The following is a 16459-nucleotide window of genomic DNA, read 5'->3' as shown; positions in this document are numbered from 1 at the left end:
GTGAATCTGGGATAAAGGCACAGATTATTTGTTTGCCTTTGTTTCCTGGTTCTTTCTTTCTTATCCAAATGGAAAAAGAGAGCATAAAAGTACTGTTTACAAGCAGCTTATCTATCTCATTGTGCCCACTATCATAAAATCTTGGTTGACTGAGCACTGAGCCATCTACCACTCGAAATTGAACCTGTGTGGGACAACAACAAAGTCCAGTATACTAAGTTTCAGTAATGTGCAGTTTTTTCTGTGGAAGATGTAAATCTAAATAGATGTCCTATTGTATGCATAATATACCACTGAACTTTATAAAACAACTTCTAAAAGCAAATTTCGATTTATTTTAGATTTTCTCAAATCCAAACAGTGCTAAAAGCATGCACACAGTCAAATATTTTTCATACGAGGTGCTGAAGGTTCTGCAATGTTCTGTCAGTGCGCCCCAGGGCAGCTGTGGCTACAATGTAGCTGCCATTACCAGTGTGTGAATGTGTGTGTGAATGTGTGTGTGAATGTGTGAATGACTGAATGTAGTGTAAAGCTCTTTGGGGTCCTTGGGGACTAAGTAAAGCACTGCACAAATACAGGCCATTTACTGTGCGTGTGTTTATGCTCAAGTGTATGAATAAATTAGTCAGTTTTAAACAGTTGCAATTTAAACAGTAGAAGAGTGGCACTATATTTATATATTTATAAAGAATTTCAAACAACAATTAATTGATGCTCAAAGCAGGTTTATTTAATTAATATCCAGATTTCCAATTAGTTCCCAATTCATTCAGCAGCAAATCACATCACCAGTCACTTCAAGGCTGTATGTATTATTGTAAGGTAGACCCTACAATAATACATACAGAGAACCCAACAATCATATGACCCCCTATGAGCAAGCACTTTGGCGACAGTGGGAAGGAAAAACTCCCTTTTTACAGGAAGAAACCTCCGGCAGAACCAGGCTCAGGTCGGGGCGGCCATCTGCTGCGACCGGTTGGGGTGAGAGAAGGAAGACGTTTGTTGTAGGTCTGATTGAAGGACTGATGTGATGGTAAGTTGTCTGCTGTTCCGCTTTGAATATTGAGAGATTAGTTGATGGATTTCAAGCCAAATTGTGCCCAAGTTTAAGACCACATTCATTGGTTGTTTTTGTTGATGTTAATGTTTTGGGCTTTTTTTCCACAAGAATTTCTAGCTCGCCTAGAATTCTGGCCACCCAAACGATGATTGCTGCTGAGAGAGCACAAGGTTTTGTCCCCCTGTACTATTCATGTCAGTGCAGGGGGTTCTCCTTGAGAGGCCAGGGTCGAAAAAGGGATGCTTCAGAACCTCCGAGGGTGTTATGCGCTGATTTGCATCCAAGGCCAACATTTCTTTGATTAGCCTTACAAATAATGTTTGGCCATTTTCCGGTCCTCGCCTAACCTTCAGCAGTTGTTCGAGGTCATCGAGACGCTTAAGTTTTATATATCGAGTTTCCTTGGATCGATAATCTGTCTCGTATTGAAATTGTTCTTGGGTCTTAAATGTCCAGCGCTGTTCGTTGTGGTTATCCTCGATGAAATAGCTGTCAGTGTACAAGCCAGACTCTAGAAGATGATCTGGTAGCTGACCCTGAGTTTCAATTATGAATTTCAAAACGTCATAATCGTCTTCCCCAGGATAGAGAGGCACCCCTGTAGCAAGCTCCACAGCTACCAGCCCCAGAGACCACATGTCGATTGCTTCGTCGTATGGAATGCCAAGCATAACCTCAGGTGCACAATAACCAATTGTCCCCACACAGTCACCAGGAATCACTGCAGAGGTGTTACATGCGATGCCAAAGTCTATAAGTTTGACTCTGACTTGAGACTCACTGCGGTTCACAACCATGATGTTGACAGGTTTGAGGTCAGCATGCACTATTCCCACAGAACCCAGGTGGAATAGAGCATTTGCGAGCTGATGCAAAATTGGCCTGATTTCTCTCATTGGGAGATCTTGGTTATTCCGGTCCCCTATGTAGTCTGACAGGCTTTGGTCGAGGAGTTCGAAATTCAAGCAAATGCGCTCTCCATCGAGGAAATAGCCGTTCCATTCGACAATGTTGCACCTGTCTGGATCCAAGCGTCGTAGCTGCTCCAGGATGAAAATTTCCAGTTTTGCCTGGAGCAGAATTTCAGGGTCGCTCTTGTTGACTTTAATAGCAACAGTTTGGTTCTTTTTTGTATCGCGACATTTCGTTACAACACCAAAGCTTCCTTCTCCAAGGAAAGCCTCCACCATGTGGTGATCTCCCAAAATGGTCCCTTTAGATATTCCAAGCTCATCTGAGCCGAAGGATGGGTTGGCTGACATGGTGTAATGTGTCTGTTTGCGCTGTGGATTGGTGAGAAACAAAACTGAACTTGTTTTGGTTTCTCTCGTAAATTGCTCTCAAAACTTCTCGAAAGGGTTTTAGTTGCTGCAGGTCAACGTCCGTTAAGCATAAAGTAACAGGTGAGCGCTCCTATTTATGGGTTTTGGGATCAAAGCAAAGTTATGACGTCAGAAAGGATCAAAGCAAAGTTACCACGTCACAATGTGATTCTAATATGTGCGCATGCGCACATATGAGAAGCGACCGAAGGGAGTCTAATATGTGCGCATGCGCACACGTGCTTGCTTGTGTAATATTGTTCACACTAGACTTGACCCTAATCAATTTAATATCAGTCAATCAAAGAAAATGTTAGTTTTGGAAAATTTTAAAATGACATAACTGACAGTTAAAACATTTTTTGTTCATGTATTTGTATTTGTATTGTCTTCGGGGTTTTTTTGCATACCATGTCAAGCTTTTCTGTATATAGTCATGTCGTAGATTTCGGAGCAAACAAGAAATTGAATTGGATTTTAATATTGCAGTGCTTGGATTTCGGATTTGGTGCTTAAAACTTCTTGAAACTGTAACCGTATTTCATTCACCACAAATAACTATCTGATTGAATATTTTTCTTATCAGATAGAGAAATAAAACGAGTCGCAAAGTCTAAAAGCAACATTTCTCTGCCTGGGCTGTACCTCTGCACGTTAGTCTGTTTCAGTGTGTGACCCCTCACCCCCTCCCTGATCAGTCGGGGGTGAGTGCGCTAATGTGCCTGGAGGCCGTTTTAATGAGTGTTTGCTGGAAAACGAAAAATACAAGAAGGATTTGTACGTTTTCACAACGGGGGAGTTTGCGTAAGTACTAGTAAATAATTTTCTCGAGTGTGTACGTTACACATGTTATTTGTTTAAAATTGGTATTATTATTTTGCTAGCTAGCAAACTCGCGGGATAAAGGATTGAAGTGCACTCAGTGCGATACAATACGGTGGCGCTATTCTAACAGTTAGTTATTGCAGGGTAACTTGTAGAATATGCTGTGAATTGAACCAAGATTACACAGCAGTAGCAGTAATACGAGTTACTTCCCTCAAGTGAAAGCGTTAAACGTTAGCCCGATGCTTAACTAGCCAACGTCAGGCTTTCTGATTGAAGGCTAAAAGCGACGTTGTCACCAAGTAAACAGAATATTGATGATATTTTTGTGTATCGCTGCAGCCTTTTCAAGTATTAACCTGGTGTCTTTGGGAACAGCTTAGGGGGAAATGACGGTAATATGACTGAACCATATGGGAACAAAGAATAGGCACTTTTTTGTGCTACCGAAGTTTCCTCGCTTTCATTCAAAATCTGTTTATCATTAAACAATTGAAACATAATGGCTTCGAGCTGACATTGAGGCCTGTGGGGCACTATCAGCCACTGAGACAGTAGACAAGTGACTATTTCACACTTTAAGGCTGCCTGTTTATTTAAGGGAGATGAACAGTACATTATAACTGTACATAATAATATCAATGATGATAGATTAAATAAATGGGTTTTTGAAAGACGCTTGTGCATTTTTAAAGTCTAAAGTGTTGAATTGATCTGAGTATGTCATCTGTTCAAAGCCTCTCCCAGTCAGTGCTGTTCTCTATGCCTGTCTTACTCTACATGATGTTATTAGCACAAACACTTTAAAGGTGATAATTAGGTCTACAACAATAACACAGACTGCAATGTAGTTAAGCGTCTTACAGTTAGTTTTGAATGAATGAACTTAAAAAACAACACAAGCAAAGATCTGTCTCCTCCTGTTTTTTGTGTCACATAAGAAAGAAGCATCAATATCTGATGAGAAGACTTATTAATTTGGCCTTTCACGTGGTCTTACTCAGGTGATGCGAAGTGAAATATGCATCCTTTTTATGGTAATGTGCTGGAAAATGTTGAAAATGGACATTAAACGTGCTCACAAAGTGCTTGAATTTGACCCTGAAAGGTGTATGAAGCCAGAAAAAGTCACACTTGGAGTAAAAACCTCTCATAGCAAGTTAATCATATTCAATTGATTTGATGCTTTCAGCACAAAATTTAGCCACACAGTCAGGACAGCGTCTGATTTACCTTCATCGGTAAACATGTTTATGCAGTACATAGTAACAGTGTGGCTGAGTCTTCTGGTTCAAATCAGTTCCAGTACATTTGGAGATGTAAGTCTTAACCTTTCACATGCATCGGGAAGGAAAAAACATTTAATCTTCACAGTACTGCCGAAGTGCAGCGATACATTGTGAAGTGCACATTTCCATTTCTCATACAGTACCGAGCAAAAGTCTTGAACCACCCCCTTATTTTTTCGTGTTTTGCCAGGTCAGTCTGTGTTAACGGTGTTATTAACTGCATTCTTCAACTAAAGAAGTGAGAACAAATGATGTGGGCTTTTGTTTTTTTGCAATAGGCTGCAAGTAAATGTGTAAAGATACAATTTAAAATTGGTTCTTTGTTAAGTTTTCTGGTCCTTTCCGTGACTTAGGTGTCTGTTTATGTTTGAATGTTTCAGAGATTAGTGTGAAGGGTCTTAACAGACAAAAAGTGGTCAAATACAAGCCCTGGATTAAAAATCAGAAACACTTTAAAAAGCCTGGAGAGCTATTCCTTAATACCACTTTAAAGATTACAGGGAAGTCCGGATCCCTGGAAGCAAATGAGGGATGGCTCAAGACTTTTGCACAGTGCTGTACATGTCATGTTCCCTGTTTTATAGCTCAGCTCAAACTGACACGTTCTCACTAACTGCTTCTCATTTTCTCCACAGTAAACTTTGACCACTTCCAGATACTGCGGGCCATCGGGAAAGGAAGCTTTGGAAAGGTAATGCAGCCTCCATTTTTCACGCCACTTGTATATTGTTTGCCCTTAATTACCCACCACGGTCGTCATCTCTAAAGAATCAGTGCAAGCGAAGCGAAATGTGCTGGGATTACACTTCAGTTCTCGTGTGCTGCTGTTATTTAATAACAGTTATAAATGCAGCTTATGTAATTATTTCTATAAAGTCAGTTAGAGGAGAGCCGATTTCTATTTCATCTCACTCAATCTAGGTGGGAATTTTGACCCCACGTCTCAATTTAATTACACAGCACATTGAACGTCTGGATGAGACTTCAGTAATGAATTCAGGACTCTGTGTGTGTGTGTGAGATACACAATTGGGGCTGCAGAGATTGGAATAGTTTACCTTCATTTTAAATATCACTGCCCTGTGCACATTGTCGGCTTTAAAATTCAAACTTAAAGAGTTTGTAAGTAAACTGGCTGAGATGAGACAGACGATGCACCGGGTCCTCGTCTGAGTGCTGGCTTTCAGTTGTGCTGTCTCTCTTGCCCAGCCATGCACACACAGACACTGTGCTACACTTACACAGTGAGACAGATGCTCACAGAGACGTCCAGATACATTTTGTCCTTGCTGGAGGTCATCTTGTGTTTTTTGGCCCACTGTGGCCTCACACCGAGCTCCTGCTGTTTTTTGAACACTTTAACAGCACCAGTCTTTAGCTTCCTGTTGAACACACAGTGGGGGGGGTGCAGGAGGTAATAAATCAAGTTTGATTATCCTAATTTATAGCTGTCTTTATGTTAAGGATTAAAATAAAATTCACAAGAGGAAGGTGTTGGTGTGTGTGGTTGGGAAGAGAAGGGCGAAGCTAGAATGAAGCACAAACAGAGGGAGGTGTTTGCCTCTCGCTGTAGCGCTGTGAAACACGATCTGTAGATTGCAGCTTGTGTAGGTGCTCCAAGAAAATGGGTTCATTGGCATGCAGCACTGTAGATGTGCACGTATGCACTCGCGAAAGAGAGAGGATGCTTGTGTTGCTGAGCTCGTTCTTGCACAGCGGGGAGATGTGAGGTAGGTTGGGGCTACCTCATAACTCCCCGCTGTGAGGCTGCCAGATGGGAAGAAGAGGAAACCGCCTCGTTGTCCTGAAACGCTCGTTTTCCTCTGCTCACTTTTCATCTTTACAATCTCAGCACTTGGGTGTGTATCTTCTTGCAGTGGGCCTCTCAGTTTCATTCTTATTCATAAGCTCCTCTTTGTGTTATTTAGTTTGTACCTGAAAAGTCTAATTTATGCCTGAGTACACAAGTACAAATAAAAGGAGTACCACGTACTTTAATGGGTCAGCTTGGGTCCAGACCTGAATTAGAGATAATGTTGGGCTGTTTTAGGTCTGAGCCACTAACCTGACGAAAACGCAACACAACTGCTGGTAAGTGCGTGTTGTTTAAAACAGAGAGTTGGAGAGGCAGGTCAGTGCTTTTAAAGGTTTATCAGGTGTCAAATCATTTTACAGATGGGAAATGTAGGACTGTGCAAAAGTTTGAGCCACACCTTAATTCTAAGATATAACTTGCTGGGTAATGGGAAACGGGTGCAACAGTTTAAATTTGAAAAGTTTACATGAAAATACAATATAAAAGGCAAAAACAGAGTTGATATAATGAGGTAATGAGCTTGAGCATCTTTATCTTCAGCACGCCCTGAACTCTCTTAGGCACATTTCTTTGGAATTCCTTTAAGTAGTCTTCAGGAATAGTTCTCCGAGCTTCTTTAAGGACATTCAGAGCTCTTCTTTCGATATCAGCTGCCGTTTTGTTCCATTCTCTGCCGAGATGATCCCACACGGCTCAGGTCAGTCCATGAATGATGGTGTTTCGATGTGTTTAGTAAGCTGCTGCCGATCAGACGCTTTCCAGATGGTATTGCATGGTGCATCAAAGTCTGGTGGTACTTTTCATAATTCCATCAATTTTGACGAAATCCCCAACACCCTGGCTGAAATGCAGACCCAAACTATGGCAGAGCTGTACAGTAGTTTACAGGTGGTTGTAGACATATTACCACAATTTGAATCAGAACTGTCAAATTTTGGTTCATCACTCCATCAGACCTGCTGCTACTGATTTTCAGTCCAGTTCTTGTGTAATTTGGCATCCCTCAGCCTTTTCTCCCTGTTCCCTTCCTTAATAATGGCTTCTTGACAGCCACCCTTCACTGACACCATGAGATGAGGCTTTGGTGAACACTAGATGGATCAACTGAAGGACCAAGTGCATCTTTCAGGTCCTGTGTCAGGTGTTTGCTGAATTTTTTTTGACATGACTTTCAGGTACTGTTCCTCCTCTGTAGATAGATTTTTCAGCTTGTCCCCTTTTTTTCTGTCTTCTACTTTCCCAATCCAAAGAAATTAAATAGTGTGTTACTGTGACATGTTGCTAGTAACAAAATCCCTAAAGATAAAATTTTAAATTGGTTCTTTGCTAAGTTGTGTGTTTTGTATTGTATTTGACAACTCGGGTTTGTCCCCTTGAGTTAGGTTAAGTGGTTTAACCCCCCCAAAAAACAAAAATATCGCTCTGAAAGCGATCAGGTACAAAGACTGGACTGAAAATGGGTGAAAAAGCAGTTAATGTCCAAAGAAAAACTTTAAATGACCTTCAGAAAGTCTAAAGAAAGGAAGAAGAACAACATCTGGCTCAGTACAGGCAAAATATAAAGAACTGAGGAGAGGCTCAAGACTTATTCACAGATAATCAATCAAATTAATCAAGCGTCATCTGGAAGCATCCTCCTGGCTGTAAGAGCGTCTCGTTTTTGTCTCATTAACTGTCTGGTGGCGCTCACAGTAGTCTGCTGTGACGGGGACCTCGAGGACTAATGTTACAGGGAAATCATTAGGAAAGTGCTTTGGACTGAGCTTTACTGAAATCTCAGTTTTCCCCCTGTCGGAGAGCTCCACCACCTCCACCCCTCCTCCTCCTATTCCTTCTTTTTAAACGTCAGTGCAGGTACCGTCTCCCTCCCTCCCATCCCTGTATTTTTGTTACATAGAACTTAGTGGCTGTGCTCACTGTTCAATTCAAGTTGGTTTAAGAGAGATGGTAGTTTAAAAAACACAAAAACAAGCTGTTTTGGTAAAGCAATATATATGATTATTAAAGATAAAATATAGTGTTAATTTGTTTGAGTTCCTTCCCTCTCTCTTTACTTCTCACTCTGTTTTGAAGCATCTGCCTTCCAGCAGATGGGGGAGACTGTATTGGCAGCTGCTTTCCAGGAGGATGTAGCTCATCTGTATCGCGAGGCCTGTTGGGCCATATACGTCCTAAGAGTAAGAGTAATTTCCTGCTCTCTCTTTTCCTCTCTAACTTTTCCCTGTGTGCATTAGGGCTGCCACAAACGATTATTTTGATAGTCGACTAGTCACCGATTATTTTTGCGATTAGTCGACTAATAGGATTAGGGCTGCACGATTAATCGTTAGAAAATCGCGATCTCGATTCAAACTTATTTGCGATCTCATTTCCAAATGACGATTTAAAAGAAAGAAAAAGAAAAAGATGACGACGATTGTACCGCATTTTGATCCGGGACGTACTCTGCATGAAACCAAGTGCTCACTCTTCCTGCTCAACAAATGACAAGGGCGGAGCCTTATACCACGTGATACAGAAGCTGTGCCGTGTGATGCTAATATTAGCAGGGAAAAAACAACGGTAGACTGGTGGGTAATAAGCGCATGAATAATACAGAAAACAGAGATTGGAGACGGGAAACTGTTCTTGAAGTACAGAGACAGATAGAGAGAGAGCTAGCTGTGCATGGAGTGTGATTTTAATAGTCGTGGAAGCAAAACAGCAAAATTAATGACATTGATCAAATGTGAAGCGCAGTTTGCTGCTTCTTTTGCTGCTGGCTCTGTGAATTTTGGTTGGAGAGACAAAACCTGCAGCTCAGAATCAGCGCAAGAAGACGTAATCGCAGCGCGGACCGGACGCATCAGGATCGCTAAGCTCCGACAGCGTGTCCGTCTACGAGCCGTCGGGTGAGAAAGCCGAGAAAGACAAAGCTGATTCTGATGCGTCGGTCCGTTCTGTGTTTACATCTTTGTGTGGAATCAGTGTACCTGCTCTCATTTACACGGATTCGCATTTGCGACCAAATTGGTTGCACTCTAGAGCCCTGTTACTTGATGAAAGTTGGTTTTGCAGAGTTAATCTTGCAGCTCAGCCACAGCATAGCCCTCAGCAACCAAGAGCATGCTAGCGGGCCGTTGTTATTATGTTATTACTGTGCTTTTCGGAAAATAAGGCACTCTAAAAATCAGTCCTTTGATTTTTCTGGAAATCGACAGTGCTCCTTATAATCCGGTTTGCCTTATGTCTCTACCAGCTTTGCACATCTACAGACTGAAATCTTTGCCCATTCTTCTTTGCAAAACAGCTCCAGCTCAGTCAGATTAGATGGGCAGCGTTTGTGAACAGCAGTTTTCAGATTTTGCCACAGATTCTTGATTGGATTTAGATCTGGGCCCTATTTCAGGAAGCCGGTTTAGTGCAAACTCTGAGTAAGTATACCCTGAGTTAACGAAAACTCTGGGTTTTCGGTTTCACAAAGCGAGTTTAGATTAATCCTGAGTGAGTTACTATGACGACACACTCCGTGAAGCTAACCTGCTCCCTAGCAGGTTTACTTCAACTAACCCTGACGTTCTCCGCCTCTGTGTCGGAAACCTGACTGTAGGAAGTGTCAGACATGGCGTGCTCCTTCCTTGAAGAGCCAGTAGATGTTGAAGCCCAAATTCTCCGCAGAGCTCTCCGCCGGGAGAGAGTGATTAGAGCGCGTTCGGACATTTTATCATTTCCTGATGATTTCCTGTGTGAACGTTACCGTTTTTCAGCACAATCTATAAGTTATTTGAATAACATCCTCAGGCCTAATATTGCTCATGTGACACATCGTGGACATTCTCTCAGTTCTGTACATATTATTTGTATTGCACTTCGGTTTTTTGCAAACGGGAGCTTTCTGTATAATATTGGTGACGCTGAGCACGTTTCCAAGGCTACCGTCTGTCGGGCAGTCAGGAATGTTACAGTTGCACTGAAACGTCTCCTGTACTCGTTTGTGGTGTTCCCCGGTCATAGACCCACAAGATTTATCAAAGAGGGATGCCACAAAATTGCAGGTAGCAGGATGAACAAAATTTAATTCATGATGTGGTGATACTTGAACTACTACTTAAATTTTACATTTATTTTCACGGTTCCCAGGCGTGATTGGCTGTATAGATGGCACTCACATTCCAATCATTGCTCCTTCAGTAAATGAAGGAGACTATGTGAACAGGAAGTTGTTCCACAGCATTAATGTACAGGTACATAGTTCCCTGTAGCATTTCAAACTAACAAATCATTTCATTATAGTAATGGATGCTAATTTGTGTTCTCTGCACTGTGAAGATCATATGTGATGCTGCCAACATTATCACAAATGTGGAAGCCAAGTGGCCAGGCTCTGTGAGTGGTGGTGGTGGAGGACCCCCACCTGTTTTTCGGGCCTCCTCTTTTTTTCTAGTGGCCATAACTGGTCACATTTGAGCATACAGAGTAAGCAAATATGTACTTGTAATGTGCTCAGATGATTTCAATAAGTGCTTACAGAAAGAAAATTAATGTAGCCTCTAACTGCAATTGATTTACATCGGACAAAGAGACCAAGCACTATGGCTCAATTACACCTTACCTGTTTGGTATTTGGTGAGTATTGAGTTGTATTTTTGTTATTGACCAAATACTTATTTTCCACCCTGATTTACGAATAAATTCTTTACAAATCCTACCATGTGAATTCATGGATTTTTTTTTCACATTCTGTCTCTCACAGTTGAAGTGTACCTCTGGTGCAAATTACTGACCTCTGTCATCATTTTAAGTGGGGGAACTTGCACAATCGGTGGCTGACTAAATACTTTTTTGCCCCACTGTATGATCCACCGGTGGTGATATTTTGGTATTTTGTGAGTTCCTGATTTAACAAATCAGCTCTTTAATCCAGGCCTGAGAGATTGAACTTTAAAGCGCTATAAAATATTCTTACTGAAAACAGTCGCAAAGTATTTTTCTCCATGATTATAATGAGCTTGGGAGAAATTCACTTATATGGGACACTGATCGAATGAGAAGTCCCGAGCCTAAAAGGATTGCAGCGAGTCAATCCAGTCCAAAAACAAGGAACTGTTTCCTTCAAAATGATGACGTCATCTTGCTGGTGATGGAGGCTCGAATAGGTTGCGCGTGAGACTCCATTATCAGCAATATCTGGTATGAATGTGTGTGGATGTATGCATGTGACTGGACTGTGACGGACTGACGACTAAAAGTTTAACTGACTTGATATTGAGACAAAAACGGTACCGACTTTAGGATTAGTGAATGTCCACAACAATTCACCCAGCCTGTAAAAGAAGGGTGGATGTTTTGTCTTGCTTTGTTTTGTTTTTGCAAGAACAGAAGGATGATAGAGACTAAGGGGGGAGGCTGTAGCTTCACATGAGTGTGAACTGCAGACTGAACCCTTTGGTTGCTAATTTTGAGTTACTGATGTTTGCATTAAGAAAATTGTGTTTTTAGTAGCTGTAGTTCGATTAATGTATCATATTATATGGTTGGGAATGTTAAATGCTAAAGTGAAGAAAAGGCTTGATTCCACTCATGACGGAGCAGGTTATTATTAACCATAGCAGGTCACTGTAAAGAGTCAATTAACTTTTATAGAGGTAAAAAAAACAAAAAAACAAAAACCTCCACTGAGGTCTATGAATAACAGGGGAATGATAGACAGCCACACTCAAAATGGAGATATGTAATGATAAACACTGGTCCCCGTCTTTTGGGTGCTTTCTTGAAATAGTCAGCAATTTAAAAGTAAGATAGACACAATGTCCTCCTGAGACCCAGGGAGGAAGAAAAAGAAAAAAGGAAAAGCATTTTCCTTTTTTCTTTTTCTTTTTTTTCTTTTTCAGATAAATCAAGTGTTGGGACGGTAAAAAAAACACATTACAAAAACAAAATTGTTTTTAACCAATTTTATTTAAATTTTACAACATGTGCACTACAGTGCACAAGGGGAGTTCATTGATCACGAATGTGAAACTAACAAAATTCAAGAGCTATTTAAGAAAATTAAAAGCTCCACTGAATTTGTTGTAAGCAGGATATTAAAACTTATTTATATAACAATATAATAATAAAAATGTAGATCAGGGACCAACTTAGAAGTCACTGACACTTCACTAGCTGTAAGCCATTGGTTCAGGAACAAGTGATTGCACTGGGCTTTCTATTTCACAAAAATCAATTCATTTATGATATCTGAGGAAGTACTGTGATTTTTTTATTTGGAGACACAAAGCAACATTTGGCACTTCCCACATCTCACATATGTTTTACTGTTGCACCCAACCATTCTACAACTGAAATGCCTTGGACTGTTAACCATCTCAGGCAAGTGGAGGGAACCATATTTTGCTACACTCTCATCTGATTGGGGCCTCCTTTTCTTGATTTTTGGAGAGAACTCTTCATTACTGGTATTATTCAGGTCTTGTTCACATGTTTGTCCCTGGTTTCTCAGCCAAGAGGAGCTTGAACTCCAGATACTGGGAGTTCTTTTTGCACATTGAGATCATTGATAACTTTCAGCAAAGACGTGATCGTGTAGAAACAATCAGGTGTCATGGATTCAGCTATAAATGCGACTCTTATTTTTTACTATACTGGAAATCATTCCTGCATTTTACCCATATTTTATTTTTAACTCAAAGCAAAAATTCCAGATTCTCCTACATGTTGGTTTTGGACCAGATAGGACGACAGATTTCAGGTGGCCCTGTGTTTTTCTCTATCACATCTGCCACTGCATCTCGATAATCTTTGTGTGGCTCCTCCTGGGTTCTCACCCTCTCCTATCTGGCTCACATGACTCTCATCTTCTGAAGAATCTATGTTTGAATCTCGCTCAATTATTCTGTTGAGAATTCTCTCCGCCTTTGTCAAAGAGTTGTCTACTAGGAAAAAGTGAAATAAATATAAGTACAAAGTCCCGACGTGCACTAGAGTACACATTAATAAATTAGTCATGTTCTCTGTGAAACTCAATAAGCCTAATTCTTAAAGACCCCTCAAATTATTTACTAGATGTTTATTTTTTGAAAATTAATAAAAATCTGAGTTTAACAAAACATTTTAAATGTAAATATCAAGCTTACCTTTCTTTCTTCCTTAAAATGTGCTGGTGGGCATGCCAGCCATTTTGAAAAGGTGGGAAAACAATTGGCAAGGCCACACCCCCACACATGTGATATAATTTTAAAGGTACTGTCGTCCTCTCTAAGAAACATCAGGACTTAGAGGAGTGGCAAGTAGAGTATGAGAGCTACAAGAAAAAAACTAAATGTGTACTACAGTGTGCAAAAATGAATTACTGGGTCATCAGGGGGTTATGAGGGACATTTATAAAACTAAAAATCCCACAAACCTTGAAGTGCACTTGAAAAGCTCACACAAGAAGGTTAACCTAGCTTACCTTGAAGAGCTCATCAGGGGGAGCACCCCCCCCCCTCCTTGAAGAGCTCCCCCACTTAACCAGCATCCCCAGAAAACAGCTAACCCCAGATAAGGCAGCGTGATGCGTCCCGAGACAACAGGACTGGGACATCTAAATAATTGTGTGAGTCAATTGCCTTCAAAAAGTTTATCAATTCACTTGAACCAAAATTAGGAACACCCGGTGCTGCAAGAGTTAATAGTCTCAATACCCAAGGATAAGCGGAAGAGCATGATTGATATGATGGAACTGGGATTTGGTTACACTTAATTTTTGCAAAACACAACTAAAACTATAACTGAAACTAATCAAAACTAAACTGAAATTAAGGATGTTCAGAAAATAAAAACTAGACTAAACTAGCGACTGATTGGTAAAAACTGATTACAACTGGTAAAAATTGAAAATCTGGAGTCGAAGCTAAATAAAAATAAAAACTAATGAAGATGGCAAAACGTTTAAAACCCTGGTGCAGAGATTGGCGAATCTGACCAGGAAATGTTATAAAATGGATTGTCGGAACAGCCAGCGTTAAAGTCACCTTTGACAGTCCAGACTAAGATGGCGTTGAACATCTTCAGGGCGGAAAAGGGTTGGTGTGACCAAGGTGTGGTTTGGCTTGTTGTATGTATATTTTGAGATCATATGGCTCTGGATGGACCAGTTACCAGGCCATGGAAGGAGGACAGACTCATTGACTGAGGAGAAGGAATTTTCTGGGATTGGAGATCCTCTGGGTGAGTGGTTGACTGAAAGCATGCATAAAATAAAATTTATCTGTTGTTATTGATTGGTAATAGATTGATAATTGGCCACATTTACAGCTGTATTGACTTGTTGTGGACGTAGTCGACTTCAGGTTTAAGCACTCTAATCAACAGGTTGAAAATAGTGACATTAAAGGAAGAGTATGCAGCGCCACCCTGTCAGATGCCAGTGACGGTGGAGCTCAGTGATGAATCAGGTGAGCTGGATTCATGGTTGACTCATAGCGGAGTTTCCCCTGCTGTGGTCAGTAAGGGGAGATCAGGGGGAAATAAGATTTAAAAGAGGCATTTATAAACGTTTATGTGTCAAGTGAAACGGGATAAAAGGGGGTGTTTTACTCTTATTTTGGCATCAGCTTTATTATTGCATCAGAATCATATAACTAGCATTGCATTAAACATTTATTGAAGTTTTTGACATTGTACTAACATTTGTGTTCCAGTGATTGTTATAACCGCAGGTTAATTTTCTATTTACAGGTGTCAGGATAATCATACGATCTTCTATTGCAGGTGTAACCATGATCATTTTCAGACATATTGCAGTTTGTTGCTCATTATAGAGTTGTGCTCAAGTTAATAAGGGTTAAAAGCTACAGTCAGCGCGATGATTGGCTGATCTATGGTGTGGAGTGACTTCGAGCATAGAGGGCCGCACGCGCTTACATAACATTGATATCATGTTATTCTTTGTGATCTTTTATTCAATTATGTCTTTAAGCTAGGTTTTAAATAGTGGCAGTTAATTAAATGACATTCATTTAAGATTATATACTTGAGTCAGAGCATCATACGCAGATCAACTTAACAATCTGGGAAACCTTGTAGCTGCCTAACCTTTTCTTTGAATGTTCTAGCTCCGTTGATTTGACACATTGGAATGTGTCAAAAAAGGGGGGGGAAGTTGAGTTTTAACATCAAACAAGGATTATTTGAACATTTTTATAACTTCATTTGTGTCTTTAATAACTTAGGAATGGTAAAGCTTAAGCTAATAGCGGCCCGAGAAGTTTCCGGTCTTTTGTAGAGAATCAGTGAGAAGCATAAATCATTATTTCCATGTGTAAGCATCAATCATTGAAATGAACTGAATAGCGTTTAGAAGATTTGTTAATTTGTTTATCTTTTGTTAAAAAGAGTGGTTTCAATAAGTTTCAGACACACCTTGCAAATGTGCTTATGATGAGTTGGCACTCGGCCTTTTGAAGGTCATAAGCTTCGTTCGGCGTGATGGTCCGGACTGATAAAGTGTAGGAAATGCCTTGAGTGCAGAGGGCTAAATGCAAACACGCTTACACACACATAGGATATGATTAGAATAAGTCCCTGGGACATTCTGAATGTTTTAGACCAATTCTGAATCACTAGAAGGTCAGTAGATAACAACATTAGATTATTAGGGTTAGGAAGAGAGGTGTTTTGGTTTTCTGTCTCTTACAGAGAAAGGGACAGACACCAGACGAGGTCACAGATATGCGAGGATCCTCCGCAGCAGAGACAGACACAGTGACTGCCGAGACATCAACTGGGTCCAAGTGTCATGGCGTTTGGGCTCCAGCTAGTCACCACAAAAGGATGGATCCCATAAACACAGCAATAACCATGAAGGGGTTGGCGGAAATCCAGGAACACCAGACCAACGAAGTTCGAGAGGCTCTTGGGCAAAAAGGGGGACGCGTTCCTGATCTTTTTCTGGAGGATACACAGATCGTTGTTTGAAATCGGGGCAGAATAATCCCCTGATCTGTGCCACGACTGAAGGGTTGTCTAACCCCTGAGGTTGAAGAATGAAGAGCAGAGGATCACCCAACTGGAAGACACTGGTAGCTGCAGCAATAAAATAAAGGCTAAAAGCTCCTTGGACAGAGGTTCTAGTCTGAGTACGTCGGAAGGGTATAAGGTAGCACCAAAATAAAGCTGT

The 16459-nt window shown here is 40.8% G+C and overlaps 1 protein-coding gene and 1 long non-coding RNA gene across 2 annotated transcripts in view; both read left to right on the top strand.

Moving 5' to 3' along the window:
• The window catches only part of LOC309700493 (uncharacterized protein), a 2098293-nt gene that overhangs the window by 2037151 nt on the left and 44683 nt on the right, over positions 1-16459 (top strand). The gene's annotated exons all lie outside the window — the stretch shown is intronic.
• On the top strand, positions 3034-14701 carry LOC309701446. The gene is made up of 3 exons (XR_014274992.1): positions 3034-3192; positions 5138-5193; positions 14412-14701. It is a non-coding gene; the product is annotated as an uncharacterized lncRNA (long non-coding RNA).

Source organism: Aulonocara stuartgranti, assembly GCF_965226115.1.
Source record: "Aulonocara stuartgranti genome assembly, chromosome: 3".
Taxonomy (NCBI): domain Eukaryota; kingdom Metazoa; phylum Chordata; class Actinopteri; order Cichliformes; family Cichlidae; genus Aulonocara; species Aulonocara stuartgranti.
Note: the sequence above shows the minus strand (reverse complement) of the source record. Positions and strands in the feature narration are given on the sequence as shown.